At 36.6% G+C, this 24,011-nt stretch overlaps 1 long non-coding RNA gene across 1 annotated transcript in view; it reads left to right on the plus strand.

Annotated features, from left to right (window-relative positions):
• LOC105506230 overlaps positions 1-23,708 on the plus strand; it is a 62,827-nt gene extending 39,119 nt beyond the window's left edge. Inside the window, exons 3-4 of the long non-coding RNA XR_001000895.1 lie at positions 9,291-9,420; positions 23,282-23,708. This is a non-coding gene — a long non-coding RNA (uncharacterized LOC105506230). The remainder of the gene's footprint in view (positions 1-9,290; positions 9,421-23,281) is intronic.
• Positions 23,709-24,011: the final 303 nt, after the last annotated feature.

Raw genomic sequence — 24,011 nt, forward strand, 5'->3', positions numbered from 1 at the left:
CTATCTTTTTAAAACCCAAACCCAAGAGTTTTTAGAAATGATTTGAACTAAGAGAATCTGATAAAGTGGCTGGATATAAAATTAATAATTTCTTTCTTCTAGGAATAATAATTTAAAATGGAAATTTTAAAAATAGTGGCAAAATTATAAAATGCCTAGGAATAAATTTAACAAAAATAGTACAGGATATAAGTAAAGATAAAGATATAGTTTTAATAACAGACAATTTTTCTGTACTGTTCATTTAAAAAACCTTCCCCTGTCTCCTGAATTGTAAAATCAGCTAACCATTTGTTAATAATACTCTATCATCACTTCTAATTAACATTGTATGGGAGTTCTTAGCCTGTGAAATAAAGGAAGAATTTTTAACAGGTGTAAGTATGGGAAAGAAAGAAAGAAAGCTTTCATTATTCACAGACATAGAAAATCCAAAATAGTCTTCAGAATAACTCTTAGAATGAATAAGTGAATTTAGCAAAGTTGCTATCTGTACTATCACTGGAAATATAAATTTTATTTCTATATAGCAGAAGCAATACTCAGAAATTAAAAAAATTAAACTCTCATTTATAGTAGTACCAGAAAATTCACATGGACATACAAAGGACCCAGAACAGCTAAGACCATCTAAAAGGAACAAAGTGGAGGGACTTAAACGTCTACCTATCAAATCTCATTAAAGAACTACAATAACACTGCGTGAGATTGCAGTAAGTATAGATAAATAGATTTAGAGAGGATAGGTAGGTAGGTAGGTAGATAGTCTTTATATATTTATAGAATAGAGACGGTCTCTCTTCATCTATCTGGACTCTCTAATTGTATTTATATATAATAAGTCCAGGAAGAGATCCATACATATGCAATCCCATGATTTATGACAGAGGTAACTCATCTTTTCAATAAATGAGTTGGGTCAATTGGATATCTAAAAATAATGCACCTCAACCCTTACTTTACCGAATATACAAAGTGAATTCCAAATTGATTGTGGCAATAAATGTGGAAGATAAAACAATAAAGCTAGAGGAAATAATAAGAGATTGTCTTCATGACCTTGGTGTTAGCAAAGCTTTCATAAATAGGATATACTTTTGAAAGTACGAATCATAAAGAAAAGACTGATGGATTGGACTATATTTTAAGATACCATCAAAAGGGCAAAATGGCAAGCCACAGAGTGGGAGAAATTTTTATATATACTCCAAAAAGGACCTGTTTCTAGATTATATTAAGAATTCCTATATATATGAATGAGAAAAGGACACCTCAATGTAAATTGGACCAAAGACCTGTATGTCAACAGAGACCTATACTGAAGTTCAGTGTTACTAGTTTTCAGGGATGTGACATTAAAAACATAGTACGATGGTATATGACACCTGCAAAACATACCAGAACAGTGACAATTTTAAACAGAAATTGTCAGAGTTTGTGAAGATGTGGAAAAACTGGAGATGGTGGAAAATATAAAATAGAAAACTGTTTCGTAGAATCAGCTTAAAGAGGAATATATATGTACCTGATGGCCCAGCAAATTCCATTTTCATGTGTGTGCCTAATAGAAATGTGACATGTATGCATCAAAAGATATTTTTATTCATAACACCAAAAAATTGGAAGTAACTCAACTGAACATCAACTGCAAAAATGAATAAATTGTGTCACATTCATACAATGAAAACTATGTATCAATAAGAATGAACAAACTATTGCTTCACTCAACAACATGGATGAAACTCAAAAAAGCCAGACAGGAAAGATTACATATTGCAAGATGCTATTCATATACAGTAAAAACAAAGATACACACACACACACACACACACCCCTGGTCAGTGACTAGGAGGGAGCACCAGGAAGACTCCTTGAGTGCTGACCATGTTCTATTTCTTGACCTGGGTGATGATTACATGAATATGTTCATTTTGAAAAAAAAGTGTATATGCGAGTTGCACATTTATGACTTCTCCTCCTTTTCTGTCTACATGTTATAATCCAATCAGAAGAATTTTTACTTAAAAGAATTTTTGCTTTTTACTTAAAAGAATTGTGTTTGGCAAGAGGAAAATATAGAACACTGTATTTTAGCATGATAGAAATAACTAAAATTTGAAGTATCTGATTTGTCTACCAAGGGGCTTAAAATGCCTGGAATGTCTAGAAAGGAAGGCATAATAACACAAGGGTTGGTTCTGATATTTTAGTGTAGTTTGTGTTCTCCTGAGGACCAACAAGGATGAATAACTCCTGGGTGACAACTGCTTTATTTTATCTTTCTAATCTGTAGCTTTCACTCATGGCCTCCATAAATAAACTAAGCAATTAATCTTCATCCTTTGACAAATGACCACTTGTTTCTGGAGGTTCAATGACAAAGTCAAAGACCAAAATGCTCTATTTGTATCTGATATATAAATTATGTCATGAAGATAATGCTAATGTTAAGTAAAATTAATGTAGCCACTTGATTTTTTAAAAAAAAGCCATTCCTATCTTTAACATGGAAAGAATTCCACAGTGAAAGCAATAGAGCACAAAACAAAATACAAATATATTAATGCTAATTATTATTTCTTTGTTTTACCTTGATTATCTGCTAAAAGGATTAAGTCAGACATGAGATAATTCGTTACTATAAAATAGGTGGACTATTTAGTGCAGTTAAGTAGCAAAGAGATATAACCATAATAATCACGGTAAACACATATAATTTCAACATATTAATAAACCAATTAACATTAGCTTGCCAAAATGTTTATTGTATTTTTCTGAATAAAAAATAGTAGCAAAATAGCAAAACAACAGCAACAACAAAGATGTGTAACATTCTCTAATATATTACCTTGAGTGTAGGGAAGCCCTCATATATTGCTGGTTGAAATGATAATTGCCCCAACGTATTTGGAAAGTAGTTCTGCTAATACATGTTAAAGTGCAAAAGGTAAATGGCATATGACTAAATAAAATGACTTTAGAGAGTCAATAGTACAAAAATTGAAAGCATTTGTACCCAAGAATATATAAATAAGCAAACATGTACAAAAACTAGAAAAAACCTCTATAGAGAATGATTGTATAAATCAGGATACAGCCAGTCCATGAAGTATTAGGTAGCCATTTAAAAGGATGTGTTCAATAATAATAATCATATGTAGCCTTTATTGAGTCATCATTGTGTGCCAGGTACCATTCTATGTTTTATTTGAATAAGCTCATTTAATCCTTGTAACAAAATGATATAAGAACTATTATAATTTCTTTTTTAACTTTTATTTTAGGTTTGGGATACATGTGAAGGTTTGTTACATAGGTAAACTCATATCATGGGGCTTTGTTATACAGATTGTTTTATCACCCAGGAATTAAGCCTGTTATTAGTCCGTTCTAAATAAAGACATATCTAAGACTGGGTAATTTGTAAAGGAAGAGGTTCAATTGACTCATAGTTCTGCAGAACCGGGGAGGCCACAGGAAACTTACAGTCATGGCAGAAGGGGAAGCAAACATGTCCTTCTTCACATGGGGGCAGCAAGGAGAAGTGTGGAGCGAAGTGGGGGAAAAGACCCTTGTAAAACCATCAGATCTCATGAGAACTCACTCACTATTACAAGAACAGTGTGATGGTAACTGCTCCCATGATTAAATTACCTCCCACCAGGCCCCTCTCACGACACATGGGGAATATGGGAACTATAGTTCAAGATGAGATTTGGGTGGGGACACAGCCACACCATATCATTCTGCCCCTGGCCCCTCCCAAATCTCATGTCCTCACAATTCAAAACACAATCAGGCCCATCTAACAGTTCCCCAAAGTCTTAATTCATTCCAGCATTAACTCAGAAGTTCAAGTCCAAAGACTCATCTGAGACAAGGCAAGGCCCTTCCACCTATAAACCTGTAAAATCAAAAGCAGGTTACTTACTTCCTAGACACAATGGGGGTACAGACATTGGATAAATACACCCATTCCAAATGGGAGAAATTGGCCAAAATAAAGGGGCTACAGGCCCCATGCAAGTCCAAAATCCAATAGGGCAGTCATTAAACCTTAAAGTTCCGAAGTGATCTCCTTTGACTCCATGTTACACACCCAGGGCTTGCTGATGCAAGAGGTGGGCCCTCACAGCCTTGGGAAGCTCTGCCCCTGGGGGTTTGCAGGGTATAGCCCCCCAACACCCCCATGGCCTGGTGTTGAGTGTCTGTGGCTTTTCCAGGTGCACAGTGCAAGCCATCAGTGGAACTACCATTCTGGGTTCTGGAGGATGGTGGCCCTCTTCTCACAGTTCCACTAGGCAATGCCCCAGTGGGGACTCTGTATGGGAGCTCTGACCCCGCATTTTTTTTCTGCACTGCCTTAGCAGAGGTTCTCCATGAGGGCCCTGCCCCTGCAACATACTCTACCTGGACATCCAGGTGTTTCCATACATCCTCTGAAATCTAGGGGGAGGTTCCCAAACCTCAATTCTTTAGTTCTGTGCACTCACAGGCTCAACACCATGTGGAAGCTGCCAAGGCTTGGGGCTTTCACTCTGATGCCATGGTCTGAGCTATACCTTGGCCCCTTTTAGCCATGGCTGGAGCAACCGGGAGGCAGGGCACCAAGTCCCTAGGCTGCACACGGCAGGAGCCATCCTGGACCCAGCCCCTGAAACCATTTTTCCCTCCTAGGCCCTGGGCCTGCCCTGAAGGTCTCTGACATGCCCTGGAGCATAAATTGTGACATTTTCTCCATTGTCTTGGTGATTAACATTTGGCTCCTTGTTACATATGCAAATTTCTGCAGCAGACTTGAATTTCTCCCCAGAAAATGAGTTTTTCTTTTCTATTGCATTGTCAGGCTGCAAATTTTCCAAACTTTTATGCTCTGCTTCCTCTTGAGCACTTTGCCACTTAGAAATTTCTTCTGCCAGATACCCTAAATTATCTCTCTGAAGTTCAGAGTTCCACAGATCTCTAGGGAGGGCAGGGGCAAAATGCTGCCAGTCGCTTTGCTAAAGCATAACAAGCATCACCTTTACTCTAGTTACCAAGAAGTTCCTCATCTCCATCTGAGACCACCTTATCCTGGACTTTATTGTCCACATCACTATCAGCATTTTGGTCAAAGCCATTCCACAAGTCTCTAGGAAGTTCCAAACTTCCTCACATCTTCCTGTCTTCTGAGCCCTCCAAGTCTCTAGGAAGTTCCTAACTTTTCCATATTTTCCTGTCTTCTTCTGAGCCCTCCAAACTGTCCCCAACCTCTGCCTGTTACTCAGTTCCAAAGTCACTTCCACATTTTCAGGTATCTTTACACCAGTATCCCACTTCTGTTACCAACTTACTATGTTAGTCTGTTCTCACGCTGCTAATAAAGACATACCTGATACTGGGTAATTGTAAAGAAAAGAGGTTTGATATACTCACAGTTCTGCAGGGCTGGGAAGGTCTCAGGAAACTTACAATCATGGTGGAAGGGGAAGCAAACACATCCTTCTTCACATGGCAGCAGCAAGGAGAAGTGCAGAGTGAGGTGAGGGAAAAGCCCTTTATAAAACCATCAGATCTCTTGAGACCTCACTATCACAAGAACAGTATGGAGGTAGCTGTCCCCATGATTCAGTTACCTCCCACTGGGTCCCTCCCGTGACACATGGGGATTATGGGAACTACAGTTCAAGATGAGATTTGAGTGGGAACACAGCCAAACCTTATCAAACCCAGTACCCAATGGTTATCTTTTCTGCTTCTCTCCCTTCTCCCACTTTCCACCCACAAGTCGACCCTGGTGTCTGTTTTTTCCTTCTTTGTGTTCATAAGGTCTCATCATTTAGCTTCCACTTATAAGTGAAAATGTGGTATTTGGTTTTCTGTTCCTGTGTTAGTTTGCTGAGGATAATAGCCTCTAGTTTCATCTGTATTTCACAAAAGACATGATCACGTTCTTTTTCATGGCTGCATAGTGTTCCATGGTGTATATGTACCACATTTACTTTATCCAATCTGTCATTGATGGGCATTTAGGTTGATTCCATGTTGAAATGGCTTGGCTCTGTGTCCCTACCCAAATCTCATCTCAAATTGTGATTCCCATGTGTCAAGGAGGGACCTGGTGGGAGGTGATTGGATAATGGGAGTGGTGTCCTCCATGCTGTTCTTGTGATAGTGAGTTATCATGAGATCCCATAGCTTAAAAGTGGCTCTTCCTTCTTTGTTCTCTCTTTCCTGTGACCCTGCGAAGAAGTTGCTTGCTTTCCCTTTGCTTTCTGCCATGATTATAAGTTTCCCGAGCCCTCCCCAGCCATGTGGAACTGTGAGTCAATTAAACCTCTTTTCCTATAAATTACCCAGTCTCAGGCAGCTCTTTACAGCTGTATGAAAATGGACCATATTACACATGTCTTTGCTATTGTGAATAGTGCTGCAATGAACATTTGTGTGCTTGTCTGAAGTCTTAATGGTAGAATGATTTATATTTCTCTGGGTATATAACCAGTAATGGGATTATTGGGTCTAATGATAGTTCCACTTTTAGCTCTTTGAGGAATCGCCATACTGCTTTCCACAATGGTTGAACTAAGTTACACTCCCACCAACAGTGTGTAATGTTCCCTTTTTCTCTGCAACCTTACCAGCATCTGTTATTTTTTGACTTTTTAATATAACAGGTGTGAGATGGTATCTCATAGTCGTTTTGATTTGCATTTTTCTAATGATCAGTGATATTGAACTTTTACTCATATTCTTGGGTGCATTGGGTGCATGTATGTCCTCTTTTGAAGTGTCTGTTCATGTCCTTTGCCTGTTTTTTAGTGTGATTGTTTTTCTCTTGTAAATTTGGTTTCAGTTCCTTATAGATGCTGTATATTAGACATTCGTCAGATGCATAGTTTGCAAATATTGTCTCCCATTCTCTAGGTTGTCTGTTTACTCTTATAGTTTCTTTTGCTGTGCAGAAGCTCTTAAGTTTAATTAGATCCCACTTGCCAATTTTTGCTTTTGTTGTGATTGTTTTTAGTGTCTTTGTCATGAAATCTTTGCTCATTCCCATGTCCAGCATAGTATTGCCTAGGTTATCTTTCAGGGTTTGTATAGTTTTGGAAAGGCAATACTATTCACAATTGCCACAAAAAGAATAAAGTACCTAGGAATACAGCTAACCATGGAGGTGAAAGATCCCTGCAATGAGAATTATGGAACACTGCTCAAAGAAATCAGGAAAGATACAAACAAATGGAAAAACATCCCATGCTCATGGATATGAAAAATCAATATCATTAAAGTGGCCATACTGTCCAGAGCAATTTACAGATTCAATGCTATTCTTATCAAACTACCAACAACATTCTTCACAGAACTAGAAAAAACTATTTTAAAATTAATGGAACTAAAATTATGGAACCAAAAGAGAGCCTGAATAGCCAAGGCAATCTTAAGCAAAAAGAACAAAACTAGAGGCAGTATGTTACTTGACTTCAAACTACACTACGGGACTACAGTAACCACAACAGCATGGCACTGGTACGAAAACAGGCACATAGACCAATGGAACAGAATAGTGAACCCAGAAATGTTGCCACATACCTATGACCATCTGATTTTCAACAAAGGTGACAAAAACAAGCAAGGGGAAAAGGCTTCCTGTTCAATAAATGGTGCTGGGGTAGTTGGCTAGCCATAAGCAGAAGACTGAAGTTGAACCCCTTATTTATACCATATACAAAAATCAATTCAAAATAGATAATTTCTATTTTGCCTGTGGAAATAAAAGTTCAAACAGATCAAACATTTTACCCAGTTTCGCATAGCTGGTAAGTGGTAAGGTCTGAATTTGAACCAAGCAGTCCTACTCCAGAATGCACACTTTTTCTTTTTCTTTTTTTTTAAATTTTTTTTGAGATGGAGTTTCGCCCGGTCTGGAGTGCAATGGCATGATCTTGGCTTGCTGCAATCTCCGTCTCCTGGGTTCAAGTGATTCTTCTGCCTCAGCCTCTCGAGTAGCTGGGATTATAGGCACCCACCACCATGCCTGGTTAATTTTTTGTATTTTTAGTAGAGACGGGGTTTCACTGTGTTGGCCAGGGTGGTCTTGAACTCCTGACCTTGTGACCCTCCAGCCTCAGCCTCCCAAAGTGTTGGAATTACAGGCATGAGCCACCACGTCAGACCCCAGGATGCACATTCTTAACACCATGTAATTATTCTGCCTCCCTGAATTGATTAAGGAGGGATTTATCTTACATATTGCTAATTGAAAAAGCAAATAATGGACCTAATAATTCAATTTTTTTTTAAAAAAAGAAAAAAAACCATCTGAAAGGATACCCTCCAATCTGGAAACATTGATTATATTCGGATTGATCAAGGAAGGCAAATATTATTAATTTTTAATTTATTCACCTCTTTATTGTTTGTAGTTATGGAAAACACTGGAATACTTTATCTTTTTTTTAATCCAATAAAGTGACAAAAAAGTTAACAAAAACCAGCCTCCAAATGGAATATCCACATTTAGGTTCATTATGTGTTTTTAAGAATAAAACGAATGACTGGCTCATTTAACAGGTAGAGAAGAAATTAATAAAAACTTGTTCTCTAATTTTTTTTTTTTTTTTTTTTTTTTTACCAGGATTCGGACCCACAAGGCTGTAACTCACTGTGGTCATTCTACACAAGTATATACCTAGATTGGCATGAAGTGGGTCCCCAGCAAACATTTGTTTTCTTTCCTTCATTTTTGTTCTCTCCTCCCTGTCCTTCCGCCAATCAATAACCAATGCTGTGACCACAAAAGCAGTCTTTATTTTCCATTTTTCAGCCTGTCCAGGATGACTTTGGCTGTACTAGCTCTCACTCGGGGTAACACGCTGCCTCTTTCAGATGCACTGATCTCCAAACATAATTTCCTGTTGCGTCCTTCTTCACTGTGTCAAGACTTATGCTCCAAATGAGAGAGGGAGATTTGTCAGCTGGTCAGTCTGTTATGCCGGAAAGCGTTTCATTAGGAGAAGGGCCAAAAGTCTTACATTTAGAACCATGTACAGTGATTACCTAAATACAAATAGTCAATATTTTTAGAAGTGTTTGCTGTTTTATAGGCTCATGTATGAATCTTAATAGGATGTAGAATGATATATGTGTCATTTTGGCAGTTTAGAGGTATGAAACTGTGCCTTACCTGAGGCACACGAGTTAACTATCTTTCATATAAAATTATTAGAAATTGGTATTTGGGTATTTTGAAAACTTTGTCAGCAGTTTGAAACAATGCATTTCATGAACACTTTTATGCTTTTCCTCAGGTCCCATTTGATATCTCGCTGCCATCTATATTCAATCTTGAGAGACTTTTTGATCTGGCTAATGGTTGCATTTTATCAGGAGGAAGCCTTTTCAACTGGATAGTGTCAATTATTCCCTGAACATTATACGGTAACCTTATAAAGGATTTAATTGTTGTTTCTCTTGGTTTAAACTAAGTTTTTGGAATGGTCCTCTTATAACAACAAAAAATAAAATCGTTTTTTTACACAAGCTGAATTTTTTAAAAAAATTATTATTTTGAGGAATGTCTTAAATTGTACTTGAATTAAATGACACTGCTGTTGCTTATTAAAACTGTATTACAGAGCTATTCATAGAAAACAAGTTTTTGCACAGTGCAACTGTTTTCACGTTTGGAGTCATTTAGGTTGTTTTTGGACAGGTCCATAAAGCAAGATTGGATTAAACCAGTAGTTCTCAATTGGGAGTGATTTTGTCCATTAGGTGACATTTGAGAGTGTCTGGAGATGTATTTGATTGTTATCACTGGAGAGTACTAGTGGCATCCAGTGAGTAAACATCCTACAATGCACAAGACGGCTCCCACAACAAAGAATTATCAAGTCCAGAATGTCACTAACGCTAGTCTTGAAGAACCCTCGATTAAACCCCAACATGTGGTAATTTCAATTTTGGAAATTCTCTAAATGGTTTGGGAAGCAAATGAGACCTTCCATATTTTATACTTCTGAGAGGCAATATTGCATAGAATTTTAGGGTGCCAGCTTTAGAACTGTATAAACCTGGGTTTAAATAGTAACTTTGCCATTTGCTAGCTTTGCTACTTTGGGGAATTAACTTAAATTCTGTAAGCTTTTATTTTCTCATCTGTAGAATGGGGATGTTAGTATCTATCCTATAGGATTGCTGTGTGTGTTAATTAGGTGAGTTGAAGTAATAAGGTGCTTAGCACAATGCCTGATGTAATAATAGAGTGCTGGGAGCATTGTTTCCCTGCCAAATTGGAAAAGGACCGTGCATTTCTGACTCATTTTGTCTATCATCTAAAAATGCCACATGCGAATTCTTCCCACATGCTAGTCAGTGAATGAATACTCCTGGTTTAAAAAAAAAATAACAACACAAATGTGTTTTTCTAAAGCTAAATTGGTTTAATGTATCATCCTCTATTTTGAATTTCCTGCTAGTACTAAAAAGGCCTTTTTTTAAAAAAATGAAGCAACAGTAATAGTAGCTGGCAATTGGCATTTTAAAATAGTCTCCTTTGATAATATAAGAAAAAATATCAACTTTATGTTAGTCCCTAAGCTTTTAATGTAGACATCTATGAAGTTCTAAAGTCTGGGAACAGCGAAGGTAGAATTGTTCTACAATACAATGTAGAGGAAACAAGCCTTTAGCAAAGCATTTAAGGATAAGACGGATTTTGGTAGTTGAAAATTTGCTAAAAAATTTTGCTAGAAGGGGGCGCACTAGAGGAGAACAGAGGCATAAAAATAAAAATACACACGGTTTATATTCAAAGGACTTGACTGTGACCTACCTGGAGTGTGCACAGTCATGATGGAAAATAAACTGTAAGGAGCACTAGAATGAAGACTTCAGGATTGAATCAGTAGATGATAGGGTGCCATTACAAGTGACTGAGGAGAGAACTGACAAGTTCCTGACACTAGTATGCATTTAATAAATATTGGATGAATGAAAGGAATGAGTGGAATGAATGATGGCCTGGTGTCCAGGGCAGATAAGAATGCAAGATATAATGAAAGGGAAAGAAACAAAAGACAAGAAGACCGGTAGGAAACCATGTTTTAATGAAAGAGAAGAAGAACCAAATATTTACTCATGAATTCAAAGGGAAAAATTGTTGTCTGATGTCTATACCCTCATATGAAATAAAATTTGATTCAAACAGAAAAGCCATTTGGATGGTAGTGGCTCTTATGCAAAGATGGCTTCTGAGTCCTTTGGTCTGAGACTGGGATTTGCACATTTCTTTACTGGGTTAGAGATCACGTTGAAGAGTTTGCATTTCTTAATGGTGGGAGTTTAATTTATTATGCAAAGCTAGTTACCAAGGTCAAGAAAGGTGCAACAAAGTACCTACACATTTATTACAGGTGTGGAGACAGCATGACTCATAACCAAGACCACTTACCTCAACCTCATGCTAATTTCCTGTGAATGCAAATGCCCATCTTCTGGTTTTTGTCACTAATAAGTCTTTACTAGTTAGATACTTTCATTTTTCTTTACTTTAGTGAACATAAGTGCTTGTACTATTTTTATAGAACCCTAGAACATAGAACCCTGGCATATAGGTCTATAATATTTGTTGGATGGATGGAGGGATGGATGGATGGATGGATGAATGAATGGATGGATATAATCCAGGAAAGATGGCACTGTGGAGTTCTAAATAAAGGAAGGAGGTGGAGGTATCACCAACACTCCACCATCATTACTGCTACCATTATTGCCAACCCTTTCTGGAGCATTTACCTGCCAGGCACATATTTGTAAGTGCTTCAGTGTATTTTCTCCTTCTGTCTTCACAAGAGTAATGACCATGATGCACATAGTATTACTAACCCCATATTATAGACAAGGAAACAAAAACAAAAAGCAGTTAAATAACTTGGCTGACAATCACAGTTAGTCAGAAGTAGAGCCAGGATTTAAATCCTCCCAGAAGAATCTGAGCTCTTCACCATTAAGTTGGCCTCCTCTGCACCTTTCTTCTACCCACTCCACAGCTCTAGGAAATTGGATAGTAAAGGGAGAGGAAGACATAGCTGAGGTTCAAGCTAAAACTGGGACGCCTGTCATCTGCCCTGGGGGCAGATTTAAAAAAAATGACTTGCAGATCTGAATGGATGCCCCAAGAATCCATGGAAGGGGGTCCCCAATGTTATCTGTTATCTATGCTAATATATTGGTTTCCTCTGGGGAAGGCAGATCCCTTCCAACTATTGTGGATATTGTGGATAACATTTCAGCACTTTTTTTTCTTTTATTTTTTTCTTCACTTTCAGTTCTTACATTTGCTGTTATTCTTGAGTGTTGTTTTGCCTGAGAAAAATACTGTCTAAAACTGCACCAGACCATACAGTAACAGTTTCCTCATTTTAAACCATCATTTCAAAATTCCCCATCTTTTCTAAAATAGGAGCAACACTCACTAGTTAAAGCTGTAACTTTCTGTGCAAGGCAGTAAGGAAATGATGATGAACTGGGCTGAAGTACAAACAAAAAGAAAATTCAAAATCTGCAGGATGAAAGATGTGTTTATTTCCAGAAATGTCTTTCAGAGTTTTTTTTAAAGACCAAATTACACAATTTGCAGCTGGTTTTTAAAAATATACAGTATCTGCAAATGCTTTATAGTAGACACCTGCAATGTTTTCTATTTGTTTTAATTATAACAGAGAATGACAGGAGGCAAGCTGAAAGGGGGAGAAGAAGGGGAGCAGACACGGGAGGGAAGTCAGGAAAGAGGGAAGAGAAGCCCATGCCAGCAACTAAGTGATAGGTAATAAAACTGCAGCACTTCCCGTATCTTTCTCCATATCAACCTCCAGGAGATTGCTTTAGAAATTGACCACCTGCCAGCTATTCAGAGGCTTAAATGTGGTGGTCTTGGTTCACTTCATGCGTAGGCACTTCACAGTCCCCAGCTCAGCTGACCTGTTCGTCACTGAATTGCAGGGGAGAAATGGTAAATTTCTGGAGAGTAGAAATGTACTGTCCAGAAACTTGGTTTCTGCCTGCAGTCTGCATTGCCCTTCCTTCTCCTTTTGAGCAACATCATGCAAATCCCTCCATCCGGTTCAAATGACCATGCAGAAGGGTGTCTGCCTCCAAGGACTCCTAGAGCACTTCAAGGTGCCCTGCTCATTTGGCTCTTAACAGTGTCCTTGGACACATAGTTTTGTATGTGTTTTCATATAACAACCTTAAAACAGTAGCTCAAGAGTGTCATAAGTGTGTGAGCCTGCTCCACATCACTTTAGGTTACATTCAGTTTGAGACTGGGCACATTGTTTTTCCTAATGCATCATGGAACTTATAGGGTGCCCATAAAACCTGAAAACTTAAGTGAAATATACATGTCATCCAGCACATCTTCATCCATAAAAAAAGATTTGAATATTATTATTTATTTAATATTATCTATGTATGCATAGGATTGAACAAGCCCCTAATGGGGTTAGGGGAGAAAACAGTGAACCCAGAAGTCCACTGCTTAACTACTCTTTGCCATTTTCTCTCATTTGAAATGCTATAGTATATTCTACAAAATGAGCTCTGACCTATTTGCCCAACAAGACTTGTGCAAATTTCTGATGCATTGATTATAATAGTAAAAACAAAGGAAAACCTATGAAATATCCATCAGGTGGAATGAAGAAATAGTGGCATAGTCATACAGGATAATATTTTATAGAAGTTATAAGTAAATAATGAAATACTAAACAACATTCATAAATGGATTAATAACAGAGATATATGTCAATCTGGATTCATCTCAAAAGCAGGTTTAGTCAAAGAAAATCAAGTGTTGCAGGATATATGTAATATACCATTTGTATAAAGCTTAAATACCGGCAAAACATATAATATAGTATTTATGGCTGAGTACATATATACTAAAAATATTTTTAACACAAGTTCATTAATGGTTGACACCAAATTCAGGTTTGTGGTCACCTCTTGGATAAAGGAGGGAGGATGAACTCTAGGAAAAATGCTCAGGAGGTTTCATTTGTCTTTGTAAAATTTTCTCTCTTAAGCTGAATGTTTGTTATATTGGTCTCTACTTCTTTTGCATACATAATGTGTCTCATAAATTAAAAACAAATACATCGATTCCCTTCATCTTGTTGGCTGGCAAGCTTTGTATAGTTATTGGCTCACCTATCAGTAAATAACTAATAAATTGAACTACGATTCTCATCTCATTGTATGACTGGAACTGAGTAGTTCACATCTGGTTTCATTATTTTGGGTTTTAATGACAACTAAAAATCATTTTGAAACTAATGTTAGACTATATACATATGCCCAATTTTAGAAAACTCAAGCTATGAAAATATTAAATTTTAATATGACATAGTAGAGCCTTAATAAATGTTTAATTAAATTGAGTCAGATTCCCTGTTCAATTCCTATCCATTGTAAGTTCATCATTATACTTTAAATTATTTGATTTTCCAAAATTAGATATACGCAGAACTTTTTACATGACTGTTATGCAAAATGAGATTTACTTGTAAAATCCATCTATCATCCGTAATTTTGATGTTAAAAAATATATTAAGAAAGAATTTTCTCGTTACTAACACTCATTTTCTATTTCCACTTTTCACTTCAGTAGAGCCTTATGAATTGCAACTTTGACTCTAAAATTTCCATAGCAACAGATATTTTTTGTTATAAGTACAGGCATGATTAAGAAGAAGGTTTCAGTGACAGCAGTTTTCTTCATAATTAAATTCATTAGTTAAAAAGCTGGGTTAAGAGGCATGGGAATTTTTTTTACAACAAGTAATAATTTGTAACATAACCTGTAATATGTGAGCCCTGTAAAAATAACCATTTTCTCAACTGGAACTTTGGAGACTATTCAAAATTAATTGCTTTTGTTCCTGTTTGATATTTAAGATAACTTTAATACATTTTGTATTTAACAGCTTAGAATGGAATAGGTCTAAAACCAGATTCTGCCCAAGTACAGACCACCCTGAACCATCCCTTTAAATTGTACATGATGTGAAAACTGAGTAGATTTCCAAAAAATTCAAATATTTCTAAGTAGTTTCAAAACTTGCCTAATTTAATTTTTCCCCACAAGATTCACAAGAATTTATTGGACTGATTTCTTATTATAAAAGCAATTTGGAACTAATGTAGAAAATCTGCAAAATATTGAAAGGTGAAAATAAGTTACCCAGAAGTCGACCACTGTAAAATAACCATTGTTAATATTTAAATACATTTTCTATAGCCTATCTAATTATTTTCCCTAGTAGCCAGAAATAAAACAAAACAATGTTCAGAAAAGTATTGAGATTTGAGTCAACTGTTTATATTCCCTGAGTGTAACATAGACAGGCCTTTTCAGAGCTTATTGACTGGGAAAATGCTGAAGTTGAAAATGTTTAGACCTGCTGGGGTTTGGATGAAATGCAGTTAGAATGATCAAGATATAATTAGGGCCAAAGGAATTGTCCAGAGTTTGTTTTCCTAGTAATAAAGTATATGTAATGATCCATAGGAGGAAAAAAATTAAATCTTCATTTTGTCCTTTGGAGGCTGGTCATTTAATCTCTTTTTTCATAGATACATTAGTATTTCTCTGACAAACTGAGCTCATTCGTTCAAGCATACATTTGTTCATTTGATAGATCTTACTCATTAGTCTGGTCCTTTGCTTGCTGGCAAAAATGTCCTTTCTCTTTATTTTAAAAAATATGTATCAAATTCCAGTACTATGCCAGGGACTGTGCACACAAGCAGTGACACTTAGGCAGTCCTTTTGTTCCGAAAGCTCACATCTAATCCAGCATTCTAACTACTGGCTATATATCCAAAGGAAATGAAATCAACGATATCTGCCCTCCCGTGTTCATTGCAGCATTATTCTCAATAGCCAGCATATGGAATCAACTAAGTCTCCATCAATGAATGAATGGCTAAATAAAATGTGGAATGTGTGTGTATACATAATGAAATATTATTCCACCTTAAAAAGTAAGGAAATTATGTCATTTGCCACAACGTGGATGAACCTGGAGGACATTACGCTAAGTTAAATAAGGCAGGCACAGAAAGACAAATACTGTATGATCTCACTTATATATGGAATCTAAAAAAGTTAAACTCATAGAAGTAGAGAGTGGTTACCAGGGACTAGGGGAGGGGCTGTTGAGATGTTGGTCAAAAAATACAAAATTTCCATTTAATAGGAAGAATGTGTTCAAGAATTCTGTTGTACAAAATAATGACTATGGTTAGAAACAATGTGTTGTACACTTGAAAATCGCTGAGAGAAGATCTTAACTGTTCTCACCACAAAAAATATGTGAGGAAATGCATATATTAATTGGCTCAATTTAGCTATTCTATAATAATAATCAATGTATATATATATTTCAGAATAACATGTTTGTACATGATAAATATACACAATTTTTATTCATCAATTTTTTAAAAAAGACTCATACCTAATGGCCTCAAGTCTTCATTCCAGACTCAACCCAGGCGTCTCCTTCACCATGGAGCCTGTCCGTACCACTTCCTCCCTGGTGTCTCCATGTAACACATAGGTGCTCTTATCACACTCGTTCTATTTTGCACGTGCTTGTTTGCATATCTGTCCTCTCCTTGAGGTCAGGGACCAAAGTAGGTAGATTTCAAAGAAACAAATAAATTTATGTTCCCACTTTGTACAAAAATGTATTCTTAAGTTTATATTTATATTTATTTGACTACTTTTGAAGTTGAATGTTTTTCACATTGTTTGGTCCACTATATATTTTTCTGTTGTCATGCCTCTTCAGGATCTTTGCTCAATTTTTTCCTTGTGTGTTCATCTTTTTTTTTTTTTTTTTTGAGATTTCCAAGATCCCCCATAACAAGAATACAAACTCTTTTTATGTATCTTTGTGAATTTTTTTTTTTTACATTCTCATTTTCCTTTCCATTTTTGTTTATGGTTCAGTGGTTCTTATGTTTTAAATTGTGGCAGTCTTATCTAGATCATTTAGTTATTCATATTTGAACTTGCTCAAAAAATTTAAGGTAGCTTATAAGTATGCATTCAAAATAATGGTAAGATTCATCAAAACCAGACAAGAAAAATTAAGCAAAGACGACGTGGTAGAAAAGAAAGATGGAGCCAGGAGTTGAGCCCTTTTCTTTTTCTTTTAATTTTTTAAACGTGCCATTCATCCTTTGCATTCACTAGGAGTCAACCATAGATTGGCTGTATGCTTTCCTGCAGCACTTGTTAACAAGTAAATACAGTGCTTTACAAGATCAACAGCATTTTAAGGGAAAAACAGACCACATACTTAGGAGATGCATTGCTATTAGTGATCCTGGTACTCATTCCAGAAAATGAGTTTTCCTGTGAATCCTGATAATAACATCCCATTTAAAAAAAAAACAACTGTCTTCAATAGCAGCCCCCAGGAAAATAACACACATTTTATAGATCATTTCAAGGACTATAGACTTTTCTTTCAAGGATTTGTCATGTATTTTGTTTTTGCAAAACAATATTAATTTCTGACTAATTAGTTTAAAACTATTTGGGAGACATGTAGCAAGGGAGGGATATCAAGGAAACAAATGTTTTCATTGACCTTAAAAACAGTTTAATTTTTGTATGAGGAAAAATAATGTGTTTTTTGTTTTTCTTAGAACAATTTTTCTGGTTAAAAATATTTTTCAAATATATTTTGGGTTGTATGGAAAAAACACACCAAAATGGCTATTTCTCAAGACTTCAAAGGCTGAATCTTCGAACTGCTTGCAATAAGTTGGTTGATCAATCTTGACATTGCATCCAGAATAAACACAGTATACAAGTAGTGCTTCAGCAGTTCGGGTAACTGCAAGTACATAGTTCTGCTTGAGGTGCTACAACTCAAATTCAAAAGTAGAGAAAAGAGAAACAGTTCTGCAGGAGCTGAGTTGATATGGGAATACTATTTGATGTATACGTTTCTGGATTGGTGATTGAGGAAAACCAATTTCTCTGACATGAAAATTAATACTTTTAGTTGACTTGAAATTATAATTTTTGTAAGAAAATAGATAATTATGGGCCAGGCACGGTGGCTCATGCCTGTAATCCCAGCACTTTGGGAGGCCAAGGCAGGTGGATCACCTGAAGTCGGGAGTTGGAGACCAGCCTGACTGACATGGCGAAACCCCTTCTCTACTAAAAATACAAAATTAGCTGGGTGTGATGGTGCATGCCTGTAGCTGGGAGGCTGAGGCAGGAGAATCGCTTGAACCTGGGAGGCAAATGTTGCAGAGAGCCGAGGTTGTGCCATTGCACTCCAGCCTGGGCAACAAGAGCGAAACTCCGTCAAAAAGAGAGAGAGAGAAGGAAGGAAGGAAGGAAGGGAAGGAAGGGAAAAAAGGGAAGGAAGGAAAGAAAGAGAAGAGATTATTACGTTTAGGCGGGCATGGTGACTCACGCCTTTAATCCCAGCACTTTTGGATGCTGAGGCAGGCAGATCACAAGGTCAAAAGATCGAGACCATCCTGGCCAACATGGTGAAACCTCATCTCTACTAAAAATACAAAAATTAGCTGGGTGTGGTGGCACACACCTGTAGTCCCAGCTACTCCAGAGGCTGAGGCAGGAGAAACTCTTGAACCTGGGAGGTGGAGGTTGCAGTGAGCCGAGATCGCACCACTGCATTCCAGCCTGGCGACAGAGTGAGACTCAGCCTCAAAAAAATAAAAAAGAAAGAAAGAAAATAGATTTATTACATTTAAAGGAACTATAAAAGTTATTTAGTTGAATTCTGTACTACAAGCTTAAGTCTCCTCTAAGTTGTTTCCATCAAGGGACAACTACCCTATGTTTGAATAGCAGTATAGCATCATGAGGGAGTTAGCTATGACATCGGATAGTCCTGGCTTTCCTTTTACCACCTGCATGAATTTGGCCAAGTTCCTTAACTTCTCTGTAGTTTAGTTTTCTCATCTGTAAATTTAGGATACATAAAGCACCTAGAACAATGACCAACACATATTGGATGCTCAATAACGGGTAGCTCTTACCATTATTACATTCTTATATTATTACATACATCTTCGGGGGAAGTTCGTTTCTGTCTAGAAGGATCAGAGGTTATTTATTGTTTTGTGTTGGTTTGGTTTTTTCTTTTATGGTAGTTATAGGAGTTCATTTCTGGTGATAGCAGAGTGGCTTTTATTGAACTACCATTTGCCAATAACAATTTTGAACTCTGGATCAAAAAACAGTGCAAACAATCATAAAATCAGAATTAAAACGATTGTTTGAAGTCCCTGGGGAATGACTAAAAATAGGCAGAAACCGGAGGAATGGTAATCCTTGAAATATGGAAACAAACTAGGTGAGGTCCAAATTTAAACAGCTTTTTCTCTGAGGGCACACCTTATCTTGCAAAATACGTAAGGGACAGAGTGCAGTCAGGAAGAGACTGGATGACTGGACTGTGGATTCAGAAGTCAGGGTGTGAGTCTGCCAGAGTAGTTAGAAATAAAGGAGGGAATGTTTCAACAAGGAGGGAGACAGTGTGGCGAGCCCCAAAATCTGTGCACAAATTCTCCTAAAACTATTAGTTGACTACCAAAAATACATACACGTGATGAGACTCTAGAGAATCCAATGCAGAGTCATAGCTGAAAGAACTAAGCCCCAGAGATTTCAACAGATGCATGGTACTGGAGAGACACATTTTGTAATTCAAGTCCAGTCAAGGAAAAGGGACTTAAGAAATTATTTGTGCTTTTCATTAAAACCCTAAGGAGGGGACTACCTTAAGAAGAAGAATTTTAGAACCAAGGACTACAAATGAGACCTGACAGCAAACCAAAAATAAGCCCACCCATCAAACCTCCATAAGATAAAAGTAATTTAACTGTATGCTAGAACAAAACTCAACAATATTGCCCACAATGTACTTTAAATAACTAAAAATCACTTTATATACAAAGAAGCAGGAGAATATCATCCACAATCTAGGGAAAAAACAGTCAACACATTTCCAGAAGTCCCAGGTGTTAGAATTAGCAGATGGAGACTTTAAAATAACTATACTTTACATGTAAAATAATCTATTGAAAAAGATTGCTATACTGGATAAAGAGATGGGGGATATCGGGATAGATATGGAAATAGAAAAATAACCAAATGGAAATCCTTAAACTGGAAAAATATATCTGAAATTTAAAAATTCATTGAATGGACTTAGCAAATTAGGTGCTACAGAAATTTTTTTTTTAAAAAAAGTACACTTCTGAACAGATCAGTAGAAATAATCTAACTCAGCACTGAGAAAAAAATTATTTTCAAAACTTTCAGAGCTATGATGGCTTGTTCATGTTTCAACATATGTGAAATTGAAGTCTAAGATAGGAAGGAAAGATAGAAAAGAGTCCCAGATAGGAAGCAACTGAAGTTCTAGATAGGAAGGAAAGAGTCCTTTGAAAAAGGGATGGTAAAAGTTTTTTTCAAATTTGATTTAAAATATTAACCAACTTTAGATTTAGGAAGTTCAATGAACTCCAAGCAAGATAAGTAAAAAGAAAACCACGCCCAAGCAAATCATAGTCACAGTTCTGAAAATCAAAAATAGGAAAAACATCTTAAAATCAACCAGAAGGAAAAACAGAGTCCTAAGGAAGGGGGCAATAAGAATAAAGGCTGACTTCTCATCAGAAACATTGGAGACCAAGTGATAATGGGTTGCCTTCTTAAAAGTGCTGAAAGAAAAAAAAAGTCAGCCTATTAATCTAGATAACTTACACTAGACTTACATTTAGCCATATTATTAATTATATTAAGTGTAAATTGATCACAACTTTCATTTAAAAGCGGAGATTGTTCTATTTTAAATAAAAGACACCAACAGGTTGAAAATACAAGTATGGAGAAGTGGAGACCATGTGAACACTGAACATAAGAAAGTTGGTGTCGCTGTATCGTCATTAAGGTATATTTCAAAAATGGATACTGCCAGAGGTGAAATAAAACCTTTTATAATGATGAAAGCATCACTTTGTTAAGATGACATAGTTCTAAATGTGTTTGCATTTAATGATGAGATATTTTATTTTTTAAGCATCTGGTACAGTAATTCTCATTTAGGACAGAGGTGTCTTGGTTAGAAAGGTATTTTGATAAGTCTATTGGAATAAGTGGTCTCTACGAGCCATTGATGTGGGGTAGCTTTGATGCTTCAGAGGAGCAGGTAAAATTACTTGAGACAGGAGATAGGGTCACAAATCTTCCCAGTTTTTCCAGAATTGAGATGGACTTTCAGTGCAAAATCTGGGACTGTCCCCAAACTGAGACAGCTCCAGGTAAACTGGAATGGCTGCCTATCCTGCAAAGGGAGGAATTTATTTGCTTTGGAAATTGGAGAAATAAAAGAGAAAGGGAAGAAAAGAATAGATAGCCATCAGATGACAGAAGGTTGTACAGTGGATTAAGTGACCCATTACAGTGATCCCTCAAACATTAAGTAAAATTACTAAACTCACAAAAATGATCGTTGTAAAATGTGTTTGTATGTTTGAGAAGCTAGTAATGAGGGAGAATGGTTGAAAAGTAGCATGCATCTTAAACATGGTATTTCTGGAATAAGGATCATGAGAACGTAAGTTTTGGGGAATTTGTAGGAATCATGGAAATAGTTTTAGACTTTCATAGGTTATGAAATGGGAGGTTTGAGTCAAGTTTGGGTATATTAAGGGCAAAAAGAGCTGAGATTATATCTGGATCTTACAACTGTATTAGTTAAGAATCATTCGGTTTTGGATAATAGAAAATCTACCTTTAACTGGGTCATACACTAAAGGAAATTTATTTGTTCATGTAACTGAAGATTCCGGAGGTAAGGTGGGCTTCTGACTTGACTCAATCCAGAAGTTCATGATTCACATCTGAGCTGTCATTCATTTCTCAGCAGTTATCTCAGCAACCCTCTTCCTTGTGACATTTTGTCTTCAGTCTAGTTTTCCTGCTGGCAGCGACAGTGGTCACAGCAGTTCCAAGACACATTCTCACACAATACATGGGTCTTCAAACTTTTTCTATAAAGGGTGAGATAGATTAAGTAAATCTTCTAGCTTTGTGTCTCTATTACAAATAGTCAACTCTGCCATTACAGTGCAAAAGCAACCATACACAACATATAAACAAAAGGCATAGATGTGTTCCAATAAAACTTTTAAAAATCAATTTGAATTTCTTATAATTTTCATGTGCCATGAAATATTATTTGCATTTTTCTCCCTACCATAACAAATACGAAATTATTCTTAGCTCAGGAACTGAACAAAAACCAGGCAGTGGTCCAAATTTAACCTGGGGGCTATGATTTGCTGACCGAAGACTTCAAAGATTACCTGACTTTAATTACAAAAAATTCGCTTCTCCATAGCATATGTTCTCTTTTATCTTCTCCATACTCCCACTCAAGATAACCCTATCCAGTACCATTTATATGCCAAAGTCCTCCAGTCTTTTATCTCCAACCCAGAGTGCTCTCCTATCTCCAGATTCCTGCAGCCACCTGCCTACTTAACGTCTCCATTTAGAAGTTTAAAAGAATTTTAAACTTAACATGATCAAAATCCTCTGGGGAACTCTGTTTCCTTAAAATGGATCCAGCTCCAAGCAGCCAGTAGGGGCACATTGACACTCCCGTGGAATTGATCTCAATTCCACAGTATGGTATTTCAACATTCTTTACATTTCTAATATGCATATAGTGTCAAAAGACAAAATTCCAACAAAGTTATTTATAGATCTAATTTGCTTTTATTTGCAAGTCATGAATCAGGGACAGCCTCCATTCTGCAGAACAGAATGAGATCTCCTACTGGACAATGGCACAACAGTGGGTTTTATAAGGTAGGAACAAGGAAACAGAAGAATAGAAAAGAAAACCTGATTGGTTAATATCAGGCTGCTTTTTTGTAAGAGTTAAAACAGAGGGACTTCCCTATTACACTCACTCAGGTAAACTGGAATCTTCTGTTTTCAGGAAAAATTGTTCTGTTCTGTTTTGGGATCTCTGCTTTTTAAAAGTTTTGGTTTGATGATGTGGCATTCAGCATGAGTGACTCCATTGTGGTTTGGTCAGGTCTGTTGGGGACTAGCGCAGGAGCATAATTTTTGTTTAACAGGTGAAGTGAAATGAAGTATGCACTTTCTGAAATGAGAAAAATTATATGAAATTCAAGGTATTACTCTTTTTTCCTCCTCTAGGGATGATAAAACTGAGAAATAAATCAAGAGTGTGACAACAAACTGAGGAATTTTTCAGCAATATCTGTCAGCCTTTGGAAATTTGGTGAGAAGTAGTAGTCATGATTCAATGTCTTGCTTGCACAGAAGCCTCCAGTTCAAACTTGGATCTTGCCCCATCTGATTTCTTATGATATATACAAATACTCTAGATATTGCTTTGAGATTTTGCTGTTGATCACTGGCCTTCTGCAGCTTCATAGGTGCTTTAGCTTCCAGTAGGACAGTTTAACTACTATCTTTTCTGTGAGTTCAAGGTCTGTATATCTCCTCAGCTTGCTCTCAATTTGTCCAGCTGATCTATTTCTTTGTCAAGTTGCTTTGGCTTCCCTACTCTCCCTGTGTTTTGAAAAGAATAAATTCTCCAGTAAATTAAAACTACACTCTGATAAAAATGAGCATGCATGTGTATTTAGTCCTTTGTTTATTCAATATGCATTGTTGGAGGTTTGCTCTATATTAGACATAGTTCCAGGCTCTAAAAACACAAAGATCCATAAGCTGTGGCCCATCCCTTAAGATGCTGATAGTATATTAAAGGCAACAAAAATGTAAACTTACAATTCACAGTACAACAATGCAGATAGATGTTAACATGAAACCTCCACAAAATGTTTTAGGAAGACAGGGAAATAGCAAGGATTCATGGGAGATGATGCAGTAACTATATTGGTGGGGGTGGGGAGGAAGC

The sequence above is a fragment of the Colobus angolensis genome, unplaced genomic scaffold, assembly GCF_000951035.1.
Source record: "Colobus angolensis palliatus isolate OR3802 unplaced genomic scaffold, Cang.pa_1.0 Scaffold10, whole genome shotgun sequence".
In the NCBI taxonomy this organism is placed as follows: domain Eukaryota; kingdom Metazoa; phylum Chordata; class Mammalia; order Primates; family Cercopithecidae; genus Colobus; species Colobus angolensis.